Raw genomic sequence first — 12,849 nt, 5'->3', positions numbered from 1 at the left:
CAGGAGGCACTGGGGAAAACAAAGCTTCAGACCCCAAAGTGACTTCTCCACTTCTCCTCGTGGGGTTCCACACCCACTAGGCGGTGGCGGTTAAGCGGCAGGCTGGGTCTGAGGGTCTGAGGAGGGAGGGCGCAGGCCTCCGGAATGCCCAAGCAGAGCAGAGCGGTGACGACGGCACGGAGACAGGGGCAGGGCTTGCCAGAACTCAAAAGGTGTGGGCAGGTGAGCGTGGGGGTGGGGAACGGCCGACTTCCGGGTCAACAGTGGGAGAGGAAGCCCTGAACTTGGGTAGGATCTCACAAAGGATGCTAGGAACAGTTTGAAGGAGACAGGCATGGGTGTTTCTTGGTTACTTGAGGGCTGATAAAAAAAAAAAACAAACCAAAAACCCAGAGAGTCCAAAGACCGTCCCCACCGGTGCTTGGATTTCCTGCGAGTTTAGATGGGTGATGTCCACACTGTGCTCTGAGGGACGTGGAAGGATTCCACTGAGCCTCCTCACAGCGGAGGGGAGGAGGGCCCCGTGGGCCGCGCTCAGGCCCTCCTCACAGGCAGCCCTTCTGACCCCATCGGTGGCACCTACTGGGCGTCCAGATTGGATCTTTGTTTGAACCAGAAATTCAGCCAGAGCACATTCAAAATCCACCAATCACAAGCAATTCTTTTCTTGGCGACGTAAAACAGGGGAGGCTCCGAGGCTGCAAACAGGACATCCTCCCAAGCTGAGGCTCTTAACGGCACGATCGATCGTGGCCTCCCCTCACCACCCCGCCCCCTGCCCCACTGATCGGGGTGACCGCAAAAATGCCCCTCGGTTCAGGAATCTGAACTCGGAGGACCCTTCCTCGGTAAAGATGAAAAGGGACAACCGTTTTCCAGAAGGTGATGAGAAACTAGCGGTGTGAATCCCACGCCTCGCCCTGGATCCAAAGGTATGCGTGCAAGTCAATTCGGGCCTCTGTGGCCTCCAAGGGCGCTGACTGGCCCAGCCATGGAGGTTTCCAAACAGCAGGAAAACATGTTCAGCTGTGCAACAATTTGCCACGCAATCATCTGCCAAGGCGAGCCCAGCGGTCCACCCCAGTTGTGTTTGTTCAGGACAAATATTTACCTGTTTTACATTTATGGAGTAATCCTAATGCCTTCGCAGTCTGGAGGGTATTTTTGCAGAGCTGAATGAGTCTCTATTCTGGAGCCATAGGATCACGTAGTTGAAAAAGCCCTGAAAATATCATGTTAATCCTGCTTAACAGGGAGAGGGGGTCTCCTTCGGGGAGGGGATTCAAGGTGTCAGAAACTAGACAGAGACTGCCTCCGAATTGTGCACTTGAAGATGGGTTGGGTTTTTTAATTTTTAATGTTTATTCGTTTTAGAGAGAGACAGACAGACAGACAGAGTGAGTGAACAAGGGAGGGACGGAGAGAGAGGGAGACACCGAATCCGAAGCAAGCTCCAGGCTCCGAGCTGTCAGCGCAGAGCCCGACGCGGGGCTCGAACTCACGAACCTCGAGATCGTGACCTGAGCCGAAGTCGGACGCTTAACCGACTGGGCCACCCAGGCGCCCCGTAAGACGGGTTGGTCTTATGTGTATTTTCCCTCAGTTAAAAAGCAAAGACGATTCTGAGGTCCAGTCTTCTATTCTGAAGGTGTGCCAACAATGGCTGGGTGTAGGGAGCGGATGTACAGCAGAGGCTTCTCAGAAGCCCTCCCTAGGATGTGGGCAGGTGTCCAACACCCTCCACCCACCCACCACCCTGTGACCTAACCCTTTTCGCTTCTCTCCACAGCCTGGCAACGTCCGAAGACCGTAATCTTGGACTGAATGTGCACTCACCCAGCAGAGACAGCAAATTATATCCTCAGGGAATCTTCCCTCAGGAGGGCCACGGTTTTGTGGGCATATTCTTTCCACGGTGAAGAAATAAAAGTGAATCTAGGGGTAAACCACTTTGCTCGGTGCACGTTCACAAAGCCTGATCTTTGCCACAAAGATGGGCACGTAAGGCTTGTTAAGTGAATGTTAATAACCAGGTGCTCGGACCTTCTTAGAGGGCTGGTTATCTCCCATTTCAGTCATTAGTGGCTCATGGGAATAGTGGCTCCACAAAACCTTGTGTATTTTCTTTCGAGATTTCTCTGTCAGGCTTATGGCAAGGCATACAAGGGGCGCGTGCCACCCAGAAATGATGCACGTGGCGGACTTCGACATCACAGGCCACGTCCGTCCCGGGAATGGCCTCGCCCTTCAGAGAGCAGTGTCACCTCCGCAGGATGCCGGCTGCTTATGCGGAGGCTGTGGCACGAGGAGATGGCAGGAGACTCACCGTCAACGTCGGGACAAGCAGAGTCTAGAACCGCTCCCACTCCGTGCCCAGCGTTGCTCTACTCTGGGCAGCGTGAGACAGCGACACCACTTTGAGCCATTTGGATCGGGCGGCCTGTGGCTTGCGGCCAAATACGTCCTCAGGGAGACAAGGCTCACGTGCCCAGGCGACCCAGAACCCAGACTCAGGAGACCTGAGTTGATTCCAGTCCCAGCTCCCCTGGAAATTTAACCCGATGTCACTCTCTTCGCCTGCACAGTGTGGAGGTGGGTAAGATACATACCAAGGCCATTTCCATCCATAAAGTCCCGCTGGGGTATCTCTGTCCACATTCACTGGCACGGAGCCTGAGGTCCGTGGTGGCTTTGGTTTTGCCTTCTCTCCCTCTCTCCTCTTTTGGAAAACTGGCCACACCGTGCCGGCTGAGTCTCTCTTCTTGTTGGAAGCCGGGGCGGTCTTTGTTTCCGTGAGGCATGGACGTCTCCACGTGGGAAGTCGAAGCCACAGGCCAGGTAGCATATGTGCACAACTACATTGGGTGGAAAGTGACAGCTCATCGGGATAAGACAAAACTAGGGTCTGCCCTGATCTTACAACCCCCGCCTTAGTTCTCTCCCTCAAGCTGTATGTTATAGACGGAGCAGACCCGGGTTGTGGCCCGAATCACTCGTGTCTCAACATTCCCTCGATTCCAAAGTTTTGTTTGTGTGCGACTTTTAGTGTTGATGGGGGGCTGGGTGCTGGCGGTGCGCAGGGCCCCGTGTGTGTGTGTGTGTGTGTGTGTGTGTGTGTGTGGACTCTCGTACATCCCCCAGGATGTCCCACGTAGGAGCTCATTCTAGACGACCGGAGAAACAGATGTCCCCAGGGCTGGCATGGAGTGTCCCTGGATGGGTCACTTATCCTCTCCGATCTCGGCTTCCTCATCTCTACACTGACTCACGGGGGCCCTTGAGTTCAGGTGCCACAGAGTCAGCCAGCATATCCTCTGACTTTGCAACAGAGTGAGAGCAGATTTGCCGTGAAATGCCGTTGCAAACGCACTCGCAGAGAAAAGACGGCAGCACCCGGCAAAGCACGGGGCGAAAAGAACTAATTGCACGGTTACCGCAAAGACAATCCAACGCCCTTATTTTGCAGCGAGAAAATGGATCCACTTGGCGGCGCAGTTCACTCTATGGGAAACAACGATAATTGCTCTGGAACCGAACACCAGCCTCGCCTTGCGTTCACTGATAACGATGCAAATTCTCCTGCTTGCCTATGATGTGGCTCAGAACAAAAATGCCTTTTCTGGTCCGTGCTGGGAATAATTCCTGAAACTCAGTAAGTCTTAACACGCCCCCAGCTCCTCTCGCCATGGGGGGGGAGATTTCATCCCACGGAGACTCAGTGACGACAGCCCCCCCGGGGTGGGGGTCCAGCCAGCAGGTCTCATCGGGGGCTGGGGCTTCTAACTTAGCTGTGGAACCCTGAAATGTTTCCAAGTTGAATTATATAGAAATCGAGGCCCCTCAGGACTGTTGTTCTCCTGGTCTGGTACAGAAGCAAAGGCCGCTTCCGGGGTAGAGGGGTCTCCTTTGGGGGTGAATCAACGTCCTCAAAACACGCAGAAAACCCCGTTTGTCTGAACAAGGACCACAGAGTCTGGTGAAAAAAGATGCCTGCCCACAAGCCCCCCTCCCCAAACTGGCCTTCGTTGCCTTGAAGAGATAACCAAGTAAGATAAGTGCTAAAGGGGAAAAGAAGTCTTGGTCTCGTGTTTCGGGTATTCAGAGACAAAGTGCAATTGTCAGAGGCATGAGAAACCGGCCGTGGGTGCGGGGAGTCACAAGCCAAACGGGGGTGGGGACAATTTATCTTGTCAGGAAGTCGGCATGTGAAGCAGGAGCAGGGCAAGCGGCGGACGGGGGTCCCTCTGGACCCTCATACGTAGCAGACCCCGGGATTCTTTCATTTCCAACCAGGTTGACTTCGGTCCTGCCATTCTGCAGAAAGCCGGCCAGATCAGGTCCAGTTTCTTTCCCTGGCTCGCACAAGGAAGCTGTGTGGTAAGAGTCCTCTCTCCGAGCCCTTCTGTGCCTCGTCCAGAGCTGGCACGGCCAGGACCGGCAGAGTCTAGGGCATGGGCACGTCTCTGGGGCTGGCCTCAGTTCCTGAGCCCCGTGGGCTCACTCTCCAGCTAGCAGGCCAACTGTTCCGGGCTGGGGAGCAGTGGGCAGGTCTGGGCTTCCAGAGACCGACTTCTCGAGAGGCGGGACAACCTCGCCGAGCGACTGATCCTATCTGGCTGTGAAGGTCATCAGACACAGGGACTGGCTCCGTGCTTTGACCTGCAGGTTGGGCCCGTGGTGTCCTTTGGGGAGGCAGTAAGAACGTAGCCAACGGCACGCAGGAGGCAGAGACCTGCCTTCTCTCTTAACCATGTGGCCTTAGTCAACTTCTGATAGGGCAAAGATAGGATAAATTTGGCAGAGAGGGAAAGGTTAGGACCTGAGGTCCCCGGGTGGGGAAAAATACACATTTTGGAACAATGCTGGGAGTGTCTGACCACAGCAAGCCCCCTTAGACCTTGCGGTTCCTCTTGAGAATGTAACAGGCACTACCCACCCCCCTCGGGTTTCCCTCAGGAATCTGACCATCAAAATACCTGACTAAAATAGGTGAACCATAAAACTCACGTTATAGGAGGGGCAGTATGACTACCGGCCGGTTTCTCACACAATGGAGCCGAGCCAATCCGGAGTGGATGACCCAGCACCGAGAGCGATCCAGCCAAGGAGGTTGGACCTGAGAAGGAACGAGGCGAAGGCAAGCGGGGGTGACCAGAACCCTAGAAAACAAAGACCCTTGCCTACAGTCGGGGGCGTTCACCTTTTTTTTTTTTTTTTTTAATTTTTTTTTTTTCAACATTTATTTATTTTTGGGACAGAGAGAGACAGAGCATGAACGGGGGAGGGGCAGAGAGAGAGGGAGACACAGAATCGGAAACAGGCTCCAGGCTCCGAGCCGTCAGCCCAGAGCCCGACGCGGGGCTCGAACTCCCGGACCGCGAGATCGCGAGATCCCGCGAGATCGCGAGATCGTGACCTGGCTGAAGTCGGACGCTCAACCGACTGCGCCACCCAGGCGCCCCCGGGGGCGTTCACCTTTGAACGCCCCCTCTCTGCAAAGAGAGAGCTTTCCCGCTGTTCTTACTTTCGTATATTCTGATTAACCTCTGCCTGCTGCTCATTTAATTCTGTCCTCTTCTTCACTCTTCGACACGGAGAGACAACGAACCCAGGGTATCGAGGTAAAAAAAAAAAAAAATCCTTCAACACACTCCTGCCCTCTCTTCGCTCCCTCAGTTTCCTTTTTTGTTCGTTGAGGATAATCCCAGTACTTGGGGTAGTTCATGGGGTAGTTCCAAGGATCGGGTCTGGTAAGTCGACAGCAGGATCGGCGCGGTTGAGCAAAACGCTCCTAAGTGGCTGGAAAGAACAAAGCACCGATGCCACGGGCGCGAATTCTTTTATTGGTGGAACAGGGGAACCCTCTGGGGTGCTGGGCGTGGCGGGGAGGGGACAAAAAGGCCAAGGCCAAGTCCCCGACTTCTGGGAGTCCGTGTTCTCCCTTCTTTCGACAACCTCCACACCGCAAACCCCGCCTGGCACATAGTAGGTGCACAGCAAACGCCCACTCGGGAAGCCCAGCTGGGGAGCCCAGTTCGACACGCAGATGACTAAGCACCAAGTGCTCTGTGCAGGCGGTAAATACACCCAATAAATGTACCCACTCGCTAATAAATCCCTGCCCACAGAGTAATGGTGCTATCACCTCGGGTTTCTATTTAACTTCTTCCATCTGCTTTCCTGTCTCCCCTTCTTCTTGCTCATTTCTTGAGTCAGATTTATGTTATTACACGTGCAGAATAACCTGCTCACTTCTCGCTGCTCACGCTGCCGTTCCCCCGCTCATCAGCTCCCCGGAGCACGTAGCGCTCGGACTTATTCGAAGCCGCCCGAGCAGACATTTTTGTGAGCTGCGTTGTTTACTTTTCTGGAAGTCCCACGGCGCGCTCTCATCATGGCGAGCATCAAGAGCCGCGAGACGGACGCGCGTTCAATGACACAGGTGCACTAAACAGCCCGAGCCTTTTTCCAGGTCCTGAGTTACGGCCGAACTGGCTCCGATCAGCAGAACGTGGGAGCTCCTGGGGCATGGTGGCACAACTTCTGGTGGGGGACGGGTCTCGACAGCCTTGACGAATGGCTGGAATCATCTTCCACCTGCCCGACTCATTCCAACCACAAGCTGCCGAAAATACCCTCTCTCCGCTTGCCCTTTGCTGAGTGCTGAGGCACGAACCAAAGTCCGTTCCCGAGCTGGGCACCTAATTTTTGTTAATAATATCTTCACTCTATCAATCATTGTTAACTAACGGGAACATTTGAAGAAATTAATTTGAGCCCAGCGAGAGGAACCATCGCAGCTCATTATAAGTCTCCTCCCCAATGAACTCAGCAGCACTGACTGCATCACAAAGACGCACGGTGACTCAGGCTCGCCCGACTTGACTTCCTCCCACAGAGGACACTTTCTCCTTCAGAGAGCCGCTTCCTATTCCGGGGCTGTGCTAAAGGCTTCTTAATTAAGGTTTAATGAGGATTTCTCGATCGTCCACCTCATTCTCCAGAAGCCACTGAGGTGGCCACAGACCCCTGATGATGTGGGTGCCGGTGGGGGGGGAGGGGCGTCTAAAATTCACCTGACACCGAGGTCGGCCTTTCACAAGGTGGCCCCTACATTTCTGCCCAAGGGTAGGGAGCAAAGAAACAGGCAGATCTGTAGAAGGAAAGGCCATGGAGCCCCTCGTGCCCCTGGTACCCTGCCCGTAGGCCCGTTACCCCAAGCCAACCTGAACATTGCCAACTGAAAAGCCCGCCGTTAGTCTCCCCAGGCCTGTAGCATCTTGGGAACGAGATGGCTGGCCGTGGGGCAGCCCCTGCGGAAGATCACGTTAACTTCCGCTCAGCAAACCACAACCTCGGGATACAAGTTCAAAGAGCTGTAGAAGCATTCTGAGCATTGAGCATTTTTCAACAAAAATCGTAAGGAGCCACGAGCAAGCAAGATTGGGTTTGTAGTGAACTGTCCTGTGGTGGTCCGTGAAAGACTCGGGTGCTTTGGGTCAAAACCTGTTTTTAAAATACATGCGTCTGGGGCGCCTGGGTGGCGCAGTCGGTTAAGCGTCCGACTTCAACCAGGTCACGATCTCGCGGTCCGTGAGTTCGAGCCCCGCGTCGGGCTCTGGGCTGATGGCTCAGAGCCTGGAGCCTGTTTCCGATTCTGTGTCTCCCTCTCTCTCTGCCCCTCCCCCGTTCATGCTCTGTCTCTCTCTGTCCCAAAAATAAATAAATGTTAAAAAAAAATAAAATAAAATACGTGCGTCTGATGATTTTTTTTTTAAGTTTATTTTATTTATTTTGAGAGAGAGCATGCGCATGCATGCGAGGGAGCACGGGAGGGGCAGAGAGAGATCGGAGAGAGAGCATCCCAAGCAGGCTCCACACTGTCAGCGCAGAGCTCGACGCGGGGCTCGAACCCACGAACCGCGAGATCATGACCTGAGCCGAAATCAAGAGGCGGACGCTTAACCGACAGAGCCACCCAGGCGCCCCGTAAAATGTGTGTGTTTGATGATTCATCTCAAATACGTCTCTGTTTAGACACGGCTGCGTACGTTTTGAATGTGTGAAGCCTGTTCCAGCAGCCTTAATGCTTTGTTTTTTCCTTTCAGGTGAAAATCCCAGGCGCCCTTTGTGTTAAAACGAGTTTTCGCAGCTTCCACTTGTAGAGAGAGCCAGATTACATAATTGCATTCAGGAGGCCACCACTAGAAAGTAGCTCATGTGCACGATCAACGCTAAATTCTTTGGGGAGGGGGGTAAAGAAATACACCTTCTTGGACTTTCTTTGTTGTACTCTTCACAATCGAGCGCAATGGCCATCAGGGGTCATCTTCTGAGCTGTCACATTGCTTAAATGAGTGCATGTCGGACATTTCCAGAGGGGCGAGCTCGGTAGGCACCGAAAAGGGAAGGGTCTCCTCGAGGCTTTGGGTTTTTCGGAATGAAGGCATAGAGCACTTTAACTTCGGAGCAAGTTGCCCTCATTCAACACAGAGTTCAAAGACGCTCAGACACTTGGAGGGAGAGGAGGGGAGAAGTTCTAGGCTTTGCTCCTCACAGGCGAACACCCCACGGTGACATTTGAAAGGCACTGTGGAGGTAATGACTGCTCCAAATATACTTAGAAATGCTTCGCTCTTCATTGTTATGTGTCTCATTATTGTCATGTCAAAAAAAAAAGTTGCAAGTGACACATGTTGTTCCTCTGAAAAAGAAAGTCCAAGTCCGCAGGTGAAACCTAAGCGTATATGCGGGAAGTGGAGGCCCGAACGTCACCTCCGTGAGCACAGAGACCGCGTCGCCTCTGGCTGCGGGCGTTGTAACAGAAAGGCATTTCATTTACTGCGTGTTCGCCCATCACTGCTCCATTCCACCTTCTGGGTGCCTGGGATGCTTATCGGTACAGATCTGAGCACAATCCCCAAGGAGCGAGCAGAAGAATCCTGAACATTCCAGTCCATTGTTTCAGTAACACGGCCCGGCCCGTCTGCTAACTCCACTGTCCGTATCAGATTGCGGTTCGGTCCTCGGGAGCTGCAAGGGCCATCGCCGCCAAGTCAGCTTCCCTTCTGGGGCTTCAACTTGAGCCACCTTTGTTCTGACCTCAGGACCTTTGCTCCTGCTCTGGCTTCTGCCGCGAGGAGCACTGCCCCCTGGTGTGCGTGGCCGGGCCTTTTTGCCATTCAGGGGTCAGCACCTCGTGGCACCCACCAACACCCGGTCCCTTATTGTGTTTCCTTCCTGCCACTTATTACGTACGTGACATTTGTGTCTTCATTTGTCTACCTGTTCCATTTCAGAATCCCTGACTCAAACATCAGGCACGCAAACTTGTTCTGAGCTCATCTCTCCGAAAACACGGTACCGGGCCATGAGTCACCTTAGACGTGAAACCAAAAGCTCACTTTATGTTAGTGATTCATTTGTGTTTTTGAAATTAAACAATAATTTCCTTTATGCTCTGTTCGCTTATATAACCGTGCCGGTAAAAACTCCTATGAGTCAGGAAGGAGAGAGGTGGGGGAGGGAGGGGGGGAGTCTTAAGTTCATCTTTTGTCATAAGACGATCAGTCACCGCTCGCCAGATGTCAGCTGAGCACCTCAAACACGCGCTGTTTTAATGGGACCTTCTTCTGGTCGTTATTAATTAATTTACTCATTTATTCACTAAAACTTTCAGAGTAATTTACCATCTGAAAAGAGAGATGACAGCAGAAATAGGGGTGTGTGGCAGAAAGTCCGCAGTAAAAGGCCTGAATGAGCCACTTTAGAAAATACTTAAAAATGTTTCAATAGTGAAGGTATAAAAATTAAGGGGAGACGAAAAGCAAAGTTTTGGTGGTAAATTAGAATATGATAATACATATGAAATGCAGGGACTTTATCATTTGCAGTAAAATGGTTATTATAATAGCACGGTATTATAAAAACAAGAGGGCGAGTACAAAATCAGAGGAAATCTATCTTACCTTGTTGGCATTAAGATAGAATAAAATTACACTCAGAAAACAAATTACGCCTTCTATTATTCTCGTGAAACCTGTGCTTGGCCTGGGCAGTCCGCTGGAAACTTCCTTCTTTCTGCTGTGTGTCTCCTTTAGTGAGGACCTGTCACCGACCTGCTCAGAGGTCTTGCCTCGGGGTAGACAGACAGACATGGGACGGGGTCTGAACTGGGTCCTGCCCCGGGAAGCTCACAGGCCCCCCACCCCCCTCTGAGTGTGCTGGCTTAGAAGCTGGCAATAATTTCGAAGTCGGTATTCCTCTGTTCGTTTGGTCATGACCTTTGAGAACTGCAGAGAACCTTCTAGAAGGAGTCTGAGTCTCTCCTCAACCTGCAGAGGTCACTGTGGCCGCAGACGGCGCGCGACTCGGCGTGGGCTCGAGGGCACGCGGAGGAGCCCCCGTCTCTCCAGACCCTACTCTTGCCGGGACACCATGACTGAACCACTCTGTGCACCTGAAACTCGCCTGAACCACAGGTCTTGGCCAGATCCCCCGGGCTGGCTGGGCGCACTGGCGGCGTTGGAGGGCAGCGGGGTCCTTTGCGCAATTTGTCCCAAGAGTTGAGAGCGACCCACCCGTTTCTTTTCTGGTGACGTGCCAAGCGACACGGATGCCGTCCAAGTCTAGGCGGTCCGTGAAAACCCCTCCCTGTGCCTGGAAACTCCGCTCCGGCCCTCGTGAGGAAAGGCACATGTAACCACGTGGGCGGTGGCTTCAGAAGGGGGCCCAGGGAGGTTGGAAGCACAGAGCCCTTGCTGTGTGGTCCAGCAAGCTGCCTCAGCGTCCTCATCTGAAACTCGGGGAGAGGGGCGGCAGGTACTGCGTGGGGCCGTGGTGAGATATCACCCACGGGAGCCTAGTGCTGGATGTGCAATCATGGCCGACAATCATGGCCGCGGCCTTGATCTCTCTTGGCTATTCTCTCTCCCGGTGGAGAACCAAGGAGATCCAGCGCAACCTCAGACGTCACGCTGGCCCTGAGCTTCACTGACACCTGCGAGCTGTGACACTGTCCCCCGGCTGCGTCGGAGAGCGCAACCCACAGGACCCCCTCCCCCCCAGCACCATTTAGCCACCGCCGCCGCCCCCCCACCCCCGGGAGCGCCAAATCTCAGGCTCTCCGATCATGTTTCCAAAATGAAAGTACACTTATAATTTGTCTGGCTTCTTAATTTCTCCTAAGACAACGTGGCAGCCTCCTCTGCTCTCCCCCTCCGTGTCGGCTTTTATCACGTCTTGCTCTGGCTTTCCATCTTGCCTGCTCGTCTCTGTCGCTCAGCCCCCGCTGTATTCAATTGTCACTTCAGTATTAGCCCACTGTCTACCTGGCAACCCGCTATTATGCACTTAATTTATTACTTGGTTTCCTACCCCGATCTTGTGATTCATTTCTAACCTTCACTGACTGTAACGTAACTCCTTCGCCGTCGTTCTTTCCTCCTCGCCAGCCCCCTCAACCTTCAACTTTCAGATGACAGCTTCAGTTAAGGCCTGGAAAACAGTCTGATCTGCAGCCCCCAGGTGACGGTCTTGTTTTTCACTGAGCAATCAGTTTAATCAAATGAAGTTCGGTACTTAATGCTTTCAAGTCCTTTTGAATAAGATCGGAAGAGATAAACAGGAACCAAGGAGGCAAAGAAGGGAATCGATGGGTCCCACAGGCAGGTATTAGACCCAAGACTCAAGTCAAGACACTGCTGTTTTCAGCCTGACCTTGCTGGACTGCGCAGCCTAGAAGGTTACGCAAGTACAGGTCAACGGTCACCATACCAATGGTCCCTCCGAGCGTGGGTTTCTATTTTTAGAATCCTGTGCGACAGTTTAAGAATGAGGAATCTTGTTGTTTTAAGGATGCCGCCCCCCGCCCCGCAAAGGAAACCCAAAATATAAAACATCACAGTTCCCTAACAAAGTGCGTTCTCTTTCTGTTGCTACAGCAACAAGGTGTTGGGGTGGGATTTTCTGGCGAGAGGGGCCGCTAGGGAAGGAAGAGTTTGGCAACAGAACCTTGGATGTCGATGGGTAGGAAGGGCTGGAAAGGAGCACAGGACTAGACTCCCCAATATTCAGATGAGGAAACTGAGGTCCAGGGAGGGTGAGAAGCTTGCATGAGGCGTGGAACCTGCTGTCTTGGCTCTAAAACCCAAACTCTTTCAGCATCTCATTACCTGGAGGCAGAACTTTTTTTTTTTAATGTTTATTATTTATTTTTGAGACAGAGAGAGAGAGAGAGAGAGAGGGAGCATGCACACACATGCATGAGTGGGGAAGGGGCAGAGAGAGAGGGCGAGAGAATCCCAAGCAGGCTCCGCGTGGTCAGGGCAGAACCCGATGCAGGGCTCGAACTCTTAGCCGTGAGATCACGACCTGAGCCGAAACCAAGAGTCAGATGTGGAAGAACTTCTATTGATTTTCTAAAATCCTGTCTCAAGGGTTTCTGGTCATAATGTCCTATGACGCTCTCTCCCTTTGCTCTCTCTCGTTTATTCGACCCTGGGGTGTCTGTCCTCTCCTTCCCTCTCTCTCCGTAATGCCTTTGTTGAGATACAACCCACACACCCTAAAACACATTAAAACTACACATTTTGGGGCGGTACCTGCACGGCTCAGTCACTTAAGCGTCCGACTCTCGGTTTTGGCTCAGGTCATAACCTCACGGGTTGTGAGATCGAGCCCCGAGTCGGGCTCCACACTGACAGCACAGAGTCTGCTCTGGATTCTCTCTCCCCCTCTCTCTGCCCCTTCCCTACTCGCACGCTCTCTCTCAAAAACTAAATAAACATTTAAAAAGGTATACATACAATTCGGCGGTTTTTACTACATTCACGGAACTGCACAACCAGC

General features: G+C 52.8%; 2 long non-coding RNA genes across 4 annotated transcripts; both read left to right on the top strand.

Moving 5' to 3' along the window:
- The first annotated feature begins 283 nt into the window (after nucleotides 1–283).
- On the top strand, nucleotides 284–5,198 carry LOC147582837 (uncharacterized). Of its 3 annotated transcripts, XR_015249561.1 has the most exons (4): nucleotides 978–1,576; nucleotides 1,790–2,592; nucleotides 3,467–4,046; nucleotides 4,294–5,198. It is a non-coding gene; the product is annotated as an uncharacterized LOC147582837 (long non-coding RNA). The 3 variants fall into 3 exon arrangements; XR_015249560.1 differs by lacking the exon at nucleotides 978–1,576 and adding an exon at nucleotides 284–932 and having other exon boundaries at nucleotides 3,467–5,198; XR_015249559.1 differs by having other exon boundaries at nucleotides 994–1,576; nucleotides 3,467–5,198.
- Nucleotides 5,199–7,771: 2,573 nt separating this feature from the next.
- LOC147582836 (uncharacterized) lies at nucleotides 7,772–9,456 on the top strand. The gene is made up of 2 exons (XR_015249562.1): nucleotides 7,772–7,998; nucleotides 8,109–9,456. It is a non-coding gene; the product is annotated as an uncharacterized LOC147582836 (long non-coding RNA).
- Nucleotides 9,457–12,849: the final 3,393 nt, after the last annotated feature.

The sequence above is a fragment of the Puma concolor genome, chromosome A3, assembly GCF_028749965.1.
Source record: "Puma concolor isolate L17-30 chromosome A3, mPumCon1.1.hap2, whole genome shotgun sequence".
Classification (NCBI taxonomy): Eukaryota; Metazoa; Chordata; class Mammalia; order Carnivora; family Felidae; genus Puma; species Puma concolor.
Note: the sequence above shows the minus strand (reverse complement) of the source record. Positions and strands in the feature narration are given on the sequence as shown.